Raw genomic sequence first — 17175 nt, forward strand, 5'->3', positions numbered from 1 at the left:
TTGTGACATCCTCTGCACCCCCTTGTCCCCAGGGCCCATTGTGACGTCCCAGGACCCCCCATTGTCCCCAGGGCCCATTGTGACATTCAGGGGACCCCCCTTTGTCCCCAGGGCCCATTCTGATACCGTGGGGACGCCCCTTGTCCCCAGGGCCCATTGTGACATGCTGGGGACGCTCTTTGTCCCCAGGGCCCATTGTGACATCCTGGGGACCCTCCTTGTCCCCAGAGCCCATTGTGACATCCAGGGGACCCCCTTTGTCCCCAGGGCCCATTGTGGCACTATGAGACCCCTCTTTGTCACCGGAGGCCATTGTGACATCCCATGACCCCCCTTTGTCCCCAGTGCTATTGTGAAATCCTGGGGACCCCTTTCGTCCCCAGGGCCCATTATGACACCATGGGGAACCCCTTTGTCACTGGGGGCCATTGTGACATTCCAGGACCCCCCATTGTCCCCAGGGCCCATTGTGACATCCTGGGGATCCCTCCTTGTCTTCAGGGCCCATGGTGATGTCTGAGGACCCCCATTGTCCCCAGGGCCCATTGTGACATCCTCTGCACCCCCTTGTCCCCAGGGCCCATTGTGACATTCAGGGGACCCCTCTTTGTCCCCAGGGCCCATTGTGACATCCTGGGGATCCCTCCTTGTCCCCAGGGCTTATTGTGACATCCTGGAGATCCCTCCTTGTCCCCAGGGCCCATTGTGACGTCCCAGGACCCCCCATTCTCCCCAGGACCTATTGTGACATTCAGGGGACCCCCTTTGTCACTGGGGCCCATTGTGACAACATGGGGACCCCTCCTTGTCACTGGGGACCCATTATGACACCATGGGGACCCCCCTTGTCCTCAGGACTCATTCTCACATCCTGGACACCCCACATTGTCCCCAGGGCCCATTGTGACATCCACTGCACCCCCTTGTCCCCAGGGCCCATTGTAACATTCAGGGGACCCCTCTTTGTCCCCAGGGCCCATTGTGACATCCTGGGGACCCCCCCTTGTCCCCAGGGCCCATTGTGACGTCCCAGGACCCCCCATTGTCCCCAGGGCCCATTGTAACATCCTGGGGACCCTTTTGTCCCAAGACTTCATTGTGACATCCTGGGGACCCCCCTTGTCCTCAGGGTCCCTTGTGACAGCCCAGGACCTTACATTGTCCCCAGGGCCCATTGTGATATCTGGGGGACCCCCTTGTTCCCAAGGCCCATTGTGACATCCTGGGGACCCACCCTTGTCCCCAGGGCCCATTGTGACATCCCAGGACCCCCCATTGTCCCCAGGGCCCATTGTGACATTTTGGGAATCCCTCCTTGTCCCCCGGGCCCATTGTGACGTCCCAGGACCCCCCATTGTCCCCAGGGCCCATTGTGACATCCTCTGCACCCCCTTGTCCCCAGAGCTCATTGTGACATTCAGGGAACCCCTCTTTGTCCCCAGGGCCCATTGTGACATCCTGGGGACCCCCCCTTGTCCCCAGGGCCCATTGTGACGTCCCAGGAACCCCCATTGTCCCCAGGGCCCATTGTGACATCCTGGGGATCCCTCCTTGTCCCCAGAGCCCATTGTGACGTCCCAGGACCCCCCATTGTCCCCAGGACCTATTGTGACATTCAGGGGACCCCCTTTGTCACTGGGGCCCATTGTGACACCATGGAGTCCCCCGCTTGTCCTCAGGGTCCATTGTGACATCCTGGGCACCCCCCATTTTCCCCAGGACCCATTGTGACATCCCATGACCCCCTTTGTCCCCAGTGCTATTGTGAAATCCTGGGGACCCCTTTTGTCCCCAGGGCCCATTGTGGCACCATGGGGAACCCCTTTGTCACTGGGGGCCATTGTGACATTCCAGGATTCCACTTTGACCCCAGGGCTCGTTCTGACACCTTGGAGACTCCCATTGTCCCCAGGGCCCATTGTGACATCCTGGGCAACCCCATTGTCCCCAGGGCCCGTTGTGACATCTGGGGGACGCCCTTGTCCCCAGGACCCATCGTGGCACCGTGGGGACCCTCCTTGTCACTTGGGCCCATTGTGACACCATGGGGACCCCCCCTTTGTCCCCAGTGCCCATTGTGACATTCAGGGGACCTACCATTGTCCCCAGGGCCCATTGTGACATCCTGGGGATCCCTCCTTGTCCCCAGGGCCCATTGTGACGTCCCAGGACCCCCCTTTGTCCCCAGGGCCCATTGTAGCACCATGGGGACCCCCTTTGACCCCAGGGCCCATTGTGGCACCATGGCAACCCCTTTTGTCCCCAGGGCCCATTGTGACATTCTTGGACCCCACTTTGTCCCCAGGGCCTATTGTGACACCATGGGGACCCCTCCTTGTCACTGGGGACCCATTGTGACACCATGGGGACCCCCCCTTGTCCTCAGGACTCATTCTGACATCCTGGACACCCCCCATTGTCCCCAGGGCCCATTGTGACATCCAATGCACCCCCTTGTCCCCAGGGCCCATTGTGACATTCAGGGGACCCCTCTTTGTCCCCAGGGCCCATTGTGACATCCTGGGGACCCCCCCTTGTCCCCAGGGCCCATTGTGACGTCCCAGGACCTGACATTGTCCCCAGGGCCCATTGTGACATCCTCTGCACCCCCTTGTCCCCAGGGCCCATTGTGACGTCCCAGGACCCCCCATTGTCCCCAGGGCCCATTGTGACATTCAGGGGACCCCCCTTTGTCCCCAGGGCCCATTCTGATACCGTGGGGACGCCCCTTGTCCCCAGGGCCCATTGTGACATGCTGGGGACGCTCTTTGTCCCCAGGGCCCATTGTGACATCCTGGGGACCCTCCTTGTCCCCAGAGCCCATTGTGACATCCAGGGGACCCCCTTTGTCCCCAGGGCCCATTGTGGCACCATGAGGCCCCTCTTTGTCAGCGGAGGCCATTGTGACATCCCATGACCCCCTTTGTCCCCAGTGCTATTGTGAAATCCTGGGGACCCCTTTCGTCCCCAGGGCCCATTATGACACCATGGGGAACCCCTTTGTCACTGGGGGCCATTGTGACATTCCAGGACCCCCCATTGTCCCCAGGGCCCCTTGTGACATCCTGGGGATCCCTCCTTGTCTTCAGGGCCCATGGTGATGTCCGAGGACCCCCATTGTCCCCAGGGCCCATTGTGACATCCTCTGCACCCCCTTGTCCCCAGGGCCCATTGTGACATTCAGGGGACCCCTCTTTGTCCCCAGGGCCCATTGTGACATCCTGGGGATCCCTCCTTGTCCCCAGGGCTTATTGTGACATCCTGGAGATCCCTCCTTGTCCCCAGGGCCCATTGTGACGTCCCAGGACCCCCCATTGTCCCCAGGACCTATTGTGACATTCAGGGGACCCCCTTTGTCACTGGGGCCCATTGTGACACCATGGGGACCCCTCCTTGTCACTGGGGACCCATTATGACACCATGGGGACCCCCCTTGTCCTCAGGACTCATTCTCACATCCTGGACACCCCACATTGTCCCCAGGGCCCATTGTGACATCCACTGCACCCCCTTGTCCCCAGGGCCCATTGTAACATTCAGGGGACGGCTCTTTGTCCCCAGGGGCCATTGTGACATCCTGGGGACCCCCCCTTGTCCCCAGGGCCCATTGTGACGTCCCAGGACCCCCCATTGTCCCCAGGACCTATTGTGACATTCAGGGGACCCCCTTTGTCACTGGGGCCCATTGTGACACCATGGAGACCCCCGCTTGTCCTCAGGGTCCATTGTGAAATCCTGGCCACCCCCTTGCTCCCAGGGCCCGTTGTGGCACCATGGGGACACCCCCTTTGTCCCCAGGGCCCATTGTAGCACCATGGGGACCCCCTTTGACCCCAGGGCCCATTGTGGCACTATGGCAACCCCTTTTGTCCCCAGGGCCCATTGTGACATTCTTTGACCCCACTTTGTCCCCAGGGCCTATTGTGACACCATGGGGACCCCTCCTTGTCACTGGGGACCCATTGTGACACCATGGGGACCCCGCCTTGTCCTCAGGACTCATTCTCACATCCTGGACGCCCCCCATTGTCCCCAGGGCCCATTATGACATCCACTGCTCCCCCTTGTCCCCAGGGCCCATTGTGACATTCAGGGGACCCCTCTTTGTCCCCAGGGCCCATTGTGACATCCTGGGGACCCCCCCTTGTCCCCAGGGCCCATTGTGACGTCCCAGGACCCCCCATTGTCCCCAGGGCCCATTGTGACATCCTGTGGATCCCTCCTTGTCCCCAGGGCCCATTGTGACGTCCCAGGACCCCCCATTGTCTCCAGGGCCCATTGTGATATGCTGGGGAGCCCTCTTTGTCCCCAGGGCCCATTGTGAAATTCAGGGGACCCCAACTTGTCCTCAGGGCCCATTCTGATATCCTGGGGACACTCTTTGTCCCCAGGGCCCATTGTGACATCCCAGGACCGCCTGTTGTCCCCAGGGCCCATTGTGACATCCTGGGGACCCCATTGTCACCAGAGCCCATTGTGATATCCTGGTGACCACCCTTTGTCCCCAGGGCCCATTGTGATATCCTGAGGACCGCCCTTTGTCCCCAGGGCCCATTGTGACGTCCCAGGACCCCCCATTGTCCCCAGGGCCCATTGTGACATTCAGGGGCCCCCGTTTGTCATTGGGGCCCATTGTGAGATCCCAGGACCCCACATTGTCCCAAGGGCCCATTGTGACTTTCAGGGGACTCCACTTTTCCCCAGGACCCATTGTGACACTATAGGGACCCCTCCTTGTGCCCAGTGCCCATTGTGACACCGTGGGTACCACCCTTGTCCCCAGGGCCCATTGTGACATCCTGGGGACACCCCCTTGTCCCCAGGGCCCATTGTGACATTTTGGGAATCCCTCCTTGTCCCCAGGGCCCATTGTGACGTCCCAGGACCCCCCATTGTCCCCAGGACCCATTGTGACATTCAGGGGACCCCCTTTGTCACTGGGGCCCATTGTGAAATCCCAGGACCCCACATTGTCCCCAGGGCCCATTGTGACATCCTGCGGACCCCCCTTTGTCCCCAGGGCCCATTTTGACATTCAGGGGACCCACCATTGTCCTCAGGGCCCATTGTGAGGTCCCAGGACCCCCCATTGTCCCCAGGGCCCATTGTGACATCCTCGGCACCCCCTTGTCCCCAGGGTCAATTGTGACACTATGGGGACCCCCCCTTGTGCCCAGGGCCTATTGTGACACTGTGGGTACCACCCTTGTCTGCAGGGCTCATTGTGACATCCCAGGACCCCCCATTGTCCCCAGGGCCCATTGTGACATTCAGGGGACCCAACTTGTCCCCAGGGCCCATTCTGACACCGTGGGGACGCCCTTTGTCCCCAGGGCCCATTGTGACATGCTGGGGATGCTCTTTGTTCCCAGGGCCCATTGTGACATCCTGGGGACCCTCCTTGTCCCCAGAGCCCATTGTGACATCCAGGGGTCCCCCTTTGTCCCCAGGGCCCATTGTGGCACCATAGGGACCCCTTTGTCCCAAGACTTCATTGTGACATCCTGGGGACCCCCCTTGTCCTCAGGGTCCATTGTGACAGCCCAGGACCTTACATTGTCCCCAGGGCCCATTGTGATATCTGGGGGACCCCCTTGTTCCCAAGGCCCATTGTGACATCCTGGGGACCCACCCTTGTCCCCAGGGCCCATTGTGACATCCCAGGACCCCCCATTGTCCCCAGGGCCCATTGTGACATTTTGGGAATCCCTCCTTGTCCCCCGGGCCCATTGTGACGTCCCAGGACCCCCCATTGTCCCCAGGGCCCATTGTGACATCCTCTGCACCCCCTTGTCCCCAGAGCTCATTGTGACATTCAGGGAACCCCTCTTTGTCCCCAGGGCCCATTGTGACATCCTGGGGACCCCCCCTTGTCCCCAGGGCCCATTGTGACGTCCCAGGAACCCCCATTGTCCCCAGGGCCCATTGTGACATCCTGGGGATCCCTCCTTGTCCCCAGAGCCCATTGTGACGTCCCAGGACCCCCCATTGTCCCCAGGACCTATTGTGACATTCAGGGGACCCCCTTTGTCACTGGGGCCCATTGTGACACCATGGAGACCCCCGCTTGTCCTCAGAGTCCATTGTGACATCCTGGGCACCCCCCATTTTCCCCAGGACCCATTGTGACATCCCATGACCCCCTTTGTCCCCAGTGCTATTGTGAAATCCTGGGGACCCCTTTTGTCCCCAGGGCCCATTGTGGCACCATGGGGAACCCCTTTGTCACTGGGCGCCATTGCGACATTCCAGGATTCCACTTTGACCCCAGGGCTCGTTCTGACACCTTGGAGACTCCCATTGTCCCCAGGGCCCATTGTGACATCCTGGGCAACCCCATTGTCCCCAGGGCCCGTTGTGACATCTGGGGGACGCCCTTGTCCCCAGGACCCATCGTGGCACCGTGGGGACCCTCCTTGTCACTTGGGCCCATTGTGACACCATGGGGACCCCCCCTTTGTCCCCAGGGCCCATTGTGACATCCTCGGCAACCCCTTGTCCCCAGGGCCCATTGTGACATCCTGGGGATCCCTCCTTGTCCCCAGGGCCCATTGTGACGTCCCAGGACCCCCCTTTGTCCCCAGGGCCCATTGTAGCACCATGGGGACCCCCTTTGACCCCAGGGCCCATTGTGGCACCATGGCAACCCCTTTTGTCCCCAGGGCCCATTGTGACATTCTTGGACCCCACTTTGTCCCCAGGGCCTATTGTGACACCATGGGGACCCCTCCTTGTCACTGGGGACCCATTGTGACACCATGGGGACCCCCCCTTGTCCTCAGGACTCATTCTGACATCCTGGACACCCCCCATTGTCCCCAGGGCCCATTGTGACATCCACTGCACCCCCTTGTCCCCAGGGCCCATTGTGACATTCAGGGGACCCCTCTTTGTCCCCAGGGCCCATTGTGACATCCTGGGGACCCCCCCTTGTCCCCAGAGCCCATTGTGACGTCCCAGGACCTGACATTGTCCCCAGGGCCCATTGTGACATCCTCTGCACCCCCTTGTCCCCAGGGCCCATTGTGACGTCCCAGGACCCCCCATTGTCCCCAGGGCCCATTGTGACATTCAGGGGACCCCCCTTTGTCCCCAGGGCCCATTGTGACATCCTGGGGACCCTCCTTGTCCCCAGAGCCCATTGTGACATCCAGGGGACCCCCTTTGTCCCCAGGGCCCATTGTGGCACCATGAGGCCCCTCTTTGTCACTGGAGGCCATTGTGACATCCCATGACCCCCCTTTGTCCCCAGTGCTATTGTGAAATCCTGGGGACCCCTTTCGTCCCCAGGGCCCATTATGACACCATGGGGAACCCCTTTGTCACTGGGGGCCATTGTGACATTCCAGGACCCCCCATTGTCCCCAGGGCCTATTGTGACATCCTGGGGATCCCTCCTTGTCTTCAGGGCCCATAGTGATGTCCGAGGACCCCCATTGTCCCCAGGGCCCATTGTGACATCTTCTGCACCCCCTTGTCCCCAGGGCCCATTGTGACATTCAGGGGACCCCTCTTTGTCCCCAGGGCCCATTGTGACATCCTGGGGATCCCTCCTTGTCCCCAGGGCCCATTGTGACATCCTGGAGATCCCTCCTTGTCCCCAGGGCCCATTGTGACGTCCCAGGACCCCCCATTGTCCCCAGGACCTATTGTGACATTCAGGGGACCCCCATTTGTCACTGGGCCACATTGTGACACCATGGGGATCCGTCCTTCTCACTGGGGACCCATTATGACACTATGGGGACCCCCCTTGTCCTCAGGACTCATTCTCACATCCTGGACACCCCACATTGTCCCCAGGGCCCATTGTGACATCCACTGCACCCCCTTGTCCCCAGGGCCCATTGTGACATTCAGGGGACCCCTCTTTGTCCCCAGGGCCCATTGTGACATCCTGGGGACCCCCCCTTGTCCCCAGGGCCCATTGTGATGTCCCAGGACCCCCCATTGTCCACAGGGCCCATTGTGACACTATGGGGACCCCCCCTTGTGCCCAGGGCCCATTGTGACACCGTGGGTACCACCCTTGTCTGCAGGGCTCATTGAGACATCCCAGGACCCCCCACTGTCCCCAGGGCCCATTGTGACATTCAGGGGACCCCCCTTTGTCCCCAGGGCCCATTCTGATAAGGTGGGGACCCCCTTTGTCCCCAGGGCCCATTGTGACATGCTGGGGACGCTCTTTGTCCCCAGGGCCCATTGTGACATCCTGGGGACCCTCCTTGTCCCCAGAGCCCATTGTGACATCCAGGGGAGCCCATTTGTCCCCAGGGCCCATTGTGGCACCATAGGGACCCCCTTTGTCACTGGGGCCCATTGTGACATCCCAGGACCCGCCCTGGTCCCACGGGCGCATTTTGAAATCCTGGGGACCCCCTTTGTCCCAAGAATTCATTGTGACATCCTGGGGACCCCCCTTGTCCTCAGGGTCCAATGTGACAGCCCAGGACCCTCCATTGTCCCCAGGGCCCATTGTGACATCCTCGGCACCCCCTTGTCCCCAGGGCCCATTGTGACATTCAGGGGACCCCTCTTTGTCCCCAGGGCCCATTGTGACATCCTGGGGACGCCCCCTTGTCCCCAGGGCTCATTGTGACGTCCCAGGACCCCCCATTGTCCCCAGGGCCCATTGTGACATCCTGGGGATCCCTCCTTGTCCCCAGGGCCCATTGTGACGTCCCAGGACCCCCCATTGTCCCCAGGACCTATTGTGACATTCAGGGGACCCCCTTTGTCACTGGGGCCCATTGTGACACCATGGAGACCCCTGCTTGTCCTCAGGGTCCATTGTGACATCCTGGCCACCCCCTTGCTCCCAGGGCCCATTGTGGCACCATGGGGACACCCTCTTTGTCCCCAGGGCCCATTGTGACATCCCAGGACCCCCCTTTGTCCCCAGGGCCCATTGTAGCACCATGGGGACCCCCTTTGACCCCAGGGCCCATTGTGGCACCATGGCAACCCCTTTTGTCCCCAGGGCCCATTGTGACATTCTTGGACCCCACTTTGTCCCCAGGGCCTATTGTGACACCATGGGGATCCCTCCTTGTCACTGGGGAACCATTGTGACACCATGGGGACCTCGCCTTGTCCTCAGGACTCATTCTGACATCCTGGACACCCCCCATTGTCCCCAGGGCCCATTGTGACATTCACTGCACCCCCTTGTCCCCAGGGCCCATTGTGACATTCAGGGGACCCCTCTTTGTCCCCAGGGCCCATTGTGACATCCTGGGGACCCCCCCTTGTCCCCAGGGCCCATTGTGACGTCCCACGACCCCCCATTGTCCCCAGGGCCCATTGTGACGTCCCAGGACCCCCCTTTGTCCCCAGGGCCCATTGTGAAATTCAGGGGACCCCAACTTGTCCTCAGGGCTCATTCTGATATCCTGGGGACACTCTTTGTCCCCAGGGCCCATTGTGACATGCCAGGACCGCCTGTTGTCCCCAGGGCCCATTGTGACATCCTGGGGACCCCATTGTCACCAGAGCCCATTGTGATATCCTGGCGACCACCCTTTGTCCCCAGGGCCCATTGTGATATCCTGAGGACCGCCCTTTGTCCCCAGGGCCCATTGTGACGTCCTAGGACCCCCCATTGTCCCCAGGGCCCATTGTGACATTCAGGGGCCCCCGTTTGTCATTGGGGCCCATTGTGAGATCCCAGGACCCCACATTGTCCCAAGGGCCCATTGTGACTTTCAGGGGACCCCACTTGTCCCCAGGACCCATTGTGACACTATAGGGACCCCTCCTTGTGCCCAGTGCCCATTGTGACACCGTGGGTACCACCCTTGTCCGCAGGGCCCATTGTGACATCCTGGGGACACCCCCTTGTCCCCAGGGCCCATTGTGACATTTTGGGAATCCCTCCTTGTCCCCAGGGCCCATTGTGACGTCGCAGGACCCCCCATTGTCCCCAGGACCCATTGTGACATTCAGGGGACCCCCTTTGTCACTGGGGCCCATTGTGAAATCCCAGGACCCCACATTGTCCCTAGGGCCCATTGTAACATCCTGGGGACCCCCCCTTTGTCCCCAGTGCCCATTGTGACATCCTGCGGACCCCCCTTTGTCCCCAGGGCCCATTTTGACATTCAGGGGACCCACCATTGTCCTCAGGGCCCATTGTGAGGTCCCAGGACCCCCCATTGTCCCCAGGGCCCATTGTGACATTCAGAGGACCCCCCTTGTCCCTAGGGCCCATTCTGATACCGTGGGGACCCCCTTTGTCCCCAGGGCCCATTGTGACATGCTGGGGATGCTCTTTGTTCCCAGGGCCCATTGTGACATCCTGGGGACCCTCCTTGTCCCCAGAGCCCATTGTGACATCCAGGGGACCCCCTTTGTCCCCAGGGCCCATTGTGGCACCATAGGGACCCCCTTTGTCACTGGGGCTCATTGTGACATCCCAGGACCCCACCTGGTCTCCAGGGCCCATTGTGACATCCTGGGGACCCCTTTGTCCCAAGACTTCATTGTGACATCCTGGGGACCCCCCTTGTCCTCAGGGTCCATTGTGACAGCCCAGGACCTTACATTGTCCCCAGGGCCCATTGTGATATCTGGGGGACCCCCTTGTTCCCAAGGCCCATTGTGACATCCTGGGGACCCCCCCTTGTCCCCAGGGCCCATTGTGACATCCCAGGACCTTACTTTGTCCCCAGGGCCCATTGTGACATTTTGGGAATCCCTCCTTGTCCCCCGGGCCCATTGTGACGTCCCAGGACCCCCCATTGTCCCCAGGGCCCATTGTGACATCCTGGGGATCCCTCCTTGTCCCCAGGGCCCATTGTGACATCCCAGGACCCCCCATTGTCCCCAGGGCCCATTGTGACATCCTCTGCACCCCCTTGTCCCCAGAGCTCATTGTGACATTCAGGGAACCCCTCTTTGTCCCCAGGGCCCATTGTGACATCCTGGGGACCCCCCCTTATCCCCAGGGCCCATTGTGACGTCCCAGGACCCCCCATTGTCCCCAGGGCCCATTGTGACATCCTGGGGATCCCTCCTTGTCCCCAGGGCCCATTGTGACGTCCCAGGACCCCCCATTGTCCCCAGGACCTATTGTGAAATTCAGGGGACCCCCTTTGTCACTGGGGCCCATTGTGACACCATGGAGACCCCCGCTTGTCCTCAGGGTCCATTGTGACATCCTGGGCACCCCCCATTTTCCCCAGGACCCATTGTGACATCCTGGCCACCCCCTTGCTCGCAGGGCCCGTTGTGGCACCATGGGGACACCCCCTTTGTCCCCAGGGCCCATTGTGACATCACAGGACCCCCCTTTGTCCCCAGGGCCCATTGTAGCACCATGGGGACCCCCTTTGACCCCAGGGCCCATTGTGGCACCATGGCAACCCCTTTTGTCCCCAGGGCCCATTGTGACATTCTTGGACCCCACTTTGTCCCCAGGGCCTATTGTGACACCATGGGGACCCCTCCTTGTCACTGGGGACCCATTGTGACACCATGGGGAACCCCCTTGTCCTCAGGACTCATTCTGACATCCTGGACACCCCCCATTGTCCCCAGGGCCCATTGTGACATCCACTGCACCCCCTTGTCCCCAGGGCCCATTGTGACATTCAGGGGACCCCTCTTTGTCCCCAGGGCCCATTGTGACATCCTGGGGACCCCCCCTTGTCCCCAGGGCCCATTGTGACGTCCCAGGACCCCCCATTGTCCCCAGGGCCCATTGTGACACTATGGGGACCCCCCTTGTGCCCAGGGCCCATTGTGACACCGTGGGTACCACCCTTGTCCGCAGGGCTCATTGAGACATCCCAGGACCCCCCATTGTCCCCAGGGCCCATTGTGACATTCAGGGGACCCCCCTTTGTCCCCAGGGCCCATTCTGATACCGTGGGGACCCCCTTTGTCCCCAGGGCCCATTGTGACATGCTGGGGACTCTCTTTGTCCCCAGCGCCCATTGTGACATCCTGGGGACCCTCCTTGTCCCCAGAGCCCATTGTGACATCCTGGGGACCCCCCCTTGTCCCCAGGGCCCATTGTCACGTCCCAGGACCCCCCATTGTCCCCAGGGCCCATTGTGATATGCTGGGGAGCCCTCTTTGTCCCCAGGGCCCATTGTGAAATTGAGGGGACCCCAACTTGTCCCCAGGGCCCATTGTGACATCCTGGGGACCCCATTGTCACCAGAGCCCATTGTGATATCCTGGCGACCACCCTTTGTCCCCAGGGCCCATTGTGATATCCTGAGGACCGCCCTTTGTCCCCAGGGCCCATTGTGACATCCCAGGACCCTCTTTGTCCCTGTCGAGGGTTAGGATTGCGGGGTGACAATCAAACCCTGCCAGATGTGTTGTCAACGTCCTCTCCCCCCCCAATTCCCCCTTTTTCCTGTCCCTCTCCCCCTTCCCACTCAGCACAGGCGATTGGGAGGGGAAGAAGCACAGAGGGAAGAGAGTTGGAAAAGTTAAAGATGTTTTACTGATGCTACTGATAAGAACAGGGAAAATAATACAAAATATACAAAACCAATCTTGTAAGTCTCAGCAACTGCAGAGCCAGCATCCAAAGTCCTGGATTAGACTCTGTAGCCAACCGGAGCTGGATTCAGTCTCTCACTAGGCCTCCGTTCACAGGGACGACCAGCAAGGTCCTCTCCTAATGTCATCCATGAGGAGAAAAGGGCCGAGATCCTCGTGATCTCCCACTTTTATATGAAGCATTCACGTGAACGGAATGTTATACACAGTTGGTCACCGGTTTCTCGTTGCCCCTCTCGCGAGATGTGCATCCGTGCTTATCAATAAGTTTTCATTCCATTGCTGGGTTTGCCAAAACATGTGTTGGGTTCTCCAGGAAAATGCAGCTAATATGAAGCTTGAGCTGACAGGCAAATTCACTAAAAGAGAAACTTGTTTTTTAACAAAACCAGGACATTCCACCCCTTATAATATGACATTCACTGAATACTTAAACCTTATCAATACAATCTATCAATACAATCTAATTAATCACTACTACTATATATATATATATACATATGTACATATATACACAGGAGTAATTAATCAGTGGACCATCCTTTGAAAAGTTCATTAAGTTCATTTTGTCACCACAGTCTCCGAGGGAGGGAAAATGGTCCAAGTGCATCTCATGGCCCCTGTTTGTGGGTTAAGGACACCAACTTCCAAGAAGGTGTCGGGCGCCACTCGAAGAAGCCAGCGCTGGTTTCATCGCCATTGTCTTGATCTGAAAGACACTTATTAAACATTGTTAGTGCGGCAATTCACATCATACAGTTCAGCATTGCACATTTTCACCTAAAATCAAATCCCCTTGAGGTGCACACCGAACTTCTCCATCCTTGAGCATCACCCACCAGGTGCTGCCAGGTCCCTGGGCAAAAACAATCCCACGAATAGGTTTGCCTGTGCCTGAGGCAGGAGGAACCCAGACTGCCTTTCCTAACATATTTTTCATGTGTACTACAGGGACTTTATCTCCTTCTACAGTCCATAGAATTTCTGATTGGGCAGGCCCGGCTCGATTGGTTGATCCCCTGGTGTTGCCCAACCAAGTGGCTTTTGCTAAATGTGAATCCCAGTTTTTAAAGGCTCCACCACCAAGTGCCTTTAGTGTAGTTTTTAACAAACCATTGCACCTTTCAGTTTTCCCAGAGGCTGGTGCATGATATGCAATATGATATACCCACTCAATACCATGTTCTTTGGCCCAATTGTCTATAATACTGTTTTTGAAATGAGTACCATAGTCTGATTCAATTCTTTCTGGCGTACCCGGCCACCAAAGGACTTGCTTCTCAAGGCCCAAGATGGTATTTCGGGCTGTAGCATGAGGTACGGCAGATGTTTCCAACCATCCAGTGGTTGCTTCCACCATTGTAAGTACATAACGCTTACCTTGACGTGTTTGTGGAAGTGTAGTATAATCAATCTGCCAAGCTTCTCCATACTTACACTTTAACCATCACCCCCCACATAAGGACCCCCCATCTAAGGACCCCCCAGTTGTGCCCAGGGCCCATTGTGCCGTCCCAGAACCCCTCATTGTCCCCAGGGCCCATTGTGACATCCTGGCAACCTCCCTTTGTCCCCAGGGCCCATAGTGACATCCCAGGACCCCCAATTGTCCCCAAGGCCCATTGTGACACCATGGGGAACCCCCTTGTCACTGGGGATGCATTGTGACACAATGGGGACCCCCTCTTTGTATCAGGTGCCCATTGTGACATCCTGGAGACCCCCCTTGTCCCCAGGGTCTATTGTGACATCCTGGGGACCTCCTTTATCCCCAGGACCCATTGTGACGTCCCAGGACCCCTCATAGTCCCCAGAGGCCATTGTGACATCCTGGGGACCCCTCTTTCCCCTAGGGCCTAATGTCACATCCTGGGGACTCCTCTTTGTCCCCTGGGCCCATTATGACATCCTGGGCACCCCGTTTGTCCCCAGGGCCCATTGTGATATCCCAGGACCCCAGTTTGTCCCCAGGGCCCATTACTACAGGGTAGGACCCCCCTTGTCCCCAGGGACCATTGTGACATTCAGGGGACCCCTCTTTGTTCCCAGGGCCCATTGTGGCACCATGGGGACCCTCTTTGTCACTGGGGCCCATTGTGACATCCCAGGACCCCACTTTGTCTTAGAAGGTCACTATTCGGACCCCCGGAGCCCCCCGGCCCCACACCCGCCCCGCAGCCCCACAGCGCGCGGTCTCGGGCCCCGGTGCCGGCGAAGCCACGTCCTGGCCGCGGCCGGAGGAGCCGCCGCTTGTCCGCCCCCCACGTCCCCCCGATCGCTGCTGCTGTCGCTGCCTGAGGAGCCGCAGGAGCCGCCGCTTGTCCGCCCCCCACGTCCCCCCGATCGCTGCTGCTGTCGCTGCCTGAGGAGCCGCAGGAGCCGCCGCTTGTCCGCCCCCCCACGTCCCCCCGATCGCTGCTGCTGTCGCTGCCTGAGGAGCCGCAGGAGCCGCCGCTTGTCCGCCCCCCCACGTCCCCCCGATCGCTGCTGCTGTCGCTGCCTGAGGAGCCGCAGCAGCCGCCGCTTGTCCGCCCCCCCACGTCCCCCCGATCGCTGCTGCTGTCGCTGCCTGAGGAGCCGCAGCAGCCGCCGCTTGTCCGCCCCCCCACGTCCCCCCGATCGCTGCTGCTGTCGCTGCCTGAGGAGCCGCAGCAGCCGCCGCTTGTCCGCCCCCCCACGTCCCCCCGATCGCTGCTGCTGTCGCTGCCTGAGGAGCCGCAGCAGCCGCCGCTTGTCCGCCCCCCCACGTCCCCCCGATCGCTGCTGCTGTCGCTGCCTGAGGAGCCGCAGCAGCCGCCGCTTGTCCGCCCCCCACGTCCCCCCGATCGCTGCTGCTGTCGCTGCCTGAGGAGCCGCAGCAGCCGCCGCTTGTCCGCCCCCCACGTCCCCCCGATCGCTGCTGCTGTCGCTGCCTGAGGAGCCGCAGCAGCCGCCGCTTGTCCGCCCCCCACGTCCCCCCGATCGCTGCTGCTGTCGCTGCCTGAGGAGCCGCAGCAGCCGCCGCTTGTCCACCCAGCCCCGACTGCCCCCCCCCAATCGCCGCCGCTGCCGCCCCCGCCACCCCCCTTCTCCCGCCATCCCGGTGTCACAACGGGGACTTTGAGCGCGGCTGTGGAGGCAGCAGCTGTTCTGATAGCGAAGCCAAACCGGACCGGGAAACAGGACCGGGAACCAGGAACCGTGGGAGGGAAGTTTTCCCTTGGAGCAAACAAACCCCAGGTGTTCTTCAATGTTTATTGAGAAAGCAGAGTCAGGATGTACCAGTAGTCCGATCAGTGACCTTCTAAGGCAAAGTGGGGTCCTGGGATGTCACAATGGGCCCTGGGGACAAAGGGGGTCCCCATGGTGCCACAATGGGCCCTGGGGACAAAGGGAGTCACCAGGATGTCACAATGGGCCCTGGGGACAAGGGGGGTCCCACCCTGTAACAATGGGCCCTGGGGACAAAGTGGGGCCCTGGGATGTCACAATGGGCCCTGGGGACAAATGGGGTCCTGGGACGTCACAAGGGGTCCTGGGGATAAAGGGGGTCCCCAGGATGTCACAATGGGCACTTGAGACAAACGTGGGGTCCCCATTGTGTCACAATGCATCCCCAGTGACAAGAGGGTTCCCCATGGTGTCACAATGGGCCCTGGGGACAATTGGGGGTCCTGGGATGTCACAATGGGCCCTGAGGACAACAGGGGGTCCCCACGGTGTCAAAATGGGCCCTGGTGACATACGGGGCAGCCCAGGATGTCACAATGGGCCCTGGGGACAAAGAGGGGTCCCCAGGATGTTCACAATGGGCCCTGGAGACAGTGGGGGGTCCAGAAATGTCACAATGGGCCCTGGGGACAAAGGGGGCTCCCCAGGATGTCACAATGGGCTCTGGGGAAAGAGGGGGTCCCCACGGTGTCACAATGCACCCTGGGGACAATGGGGGGTCCTGGGACGTCACAATGGGCCCTGGGGACACAGGGGTCCCAAGGATGTGATAATGGGCTCTGGGGACAAGTGGGGTCCCCAGGATGTCACAATGGGCACTGGGGAGAAAAGGGTGGTCCCCATGGTGTCACAATGGGCCCTAGTGACAAGGAGGGTCCCCACGGTTCCACGATGGGCCCTGGGGACAAGGGGGTCCACCAGATGTCACAATGGGCCCTGGGGACAAAGGGAGGTCCTAGGACGTCACAGTGGGCCCAGGGGACAAAGTGGGGTCCCCTGAATGTCACAATGGGACCTGCAGACAAAGGGGGGTCCTGGGATGTCACAATGGGCCCCAGTGACAAAGGGGGTCCCCAGGATGTCACAACAGGCCCTGGGGACAAAGAGGGCTCTCCTGAATGTCAAAATGGGCCCTGGGGACAAGGGGGGACCCCAGGATGCAACAACGGGCCCTGGGGACAAAGAGGGGTCCCCTGAATGTCACAAAGGGCCCTGGGGACAAGGGGGTGCCCTGGGATGTCACAATGGACCCTGGGGACAAATAGCAGTTCCCTGAATATCACAATGGGCCCTGGAGACAAGGGGTGTCCTGGGATGTCACAATGGGCCCCAGTGACAAAGGGCGTCCCTGTGGTGCCAAAATGGGCCCTGGGGACAAAGGGGGTCCCCAGGATGTCACAATGGGTCCCGGGGACAAAGGGCATCCTCATGGTGCCACAATGGACCCTA

At 60.2% G+C, this 17175-nt stretch overlaps 1 long non-coding RNA gene across 1 annotated transcript in view; it reads left to right on the plus strand.

Moving 5' to 3' along the window:
- The window catches only part of LOC139826917 (uncharacterized), a 55948-nt gene extending 42096 nt beyond the window's left edge, over positions 1–13852 (plus strand). Inside the window, exon 3 of the long non-coding RNA XR_011737018.1 lies at positions 13095–13852. This is a non-coding gene — a long non-coding RNA (uncharacterized lncRNA). The remainder of the gene's footprint in view (positions 1–13094) is intronic.
- Positions 13853–17175: the final 3323 nt, after the last annotated feature.

The sequence above is a fragment of the Patagioenas fasciata genome, unplaced genomic scaffold, assembly GCF_037038585.1.
Source record: "Patagioenas fasciata isolate bPatFas1 unplaced genomic scaffold, bPatFas1.hap1 Unplaced_92, whole genome shotgun sequence".
NCBI lineage: Eukaryota > Metazoa > Chordata > Aves > Columbiformes > Columbidae > Patagioenas > Patagioenas fasciata.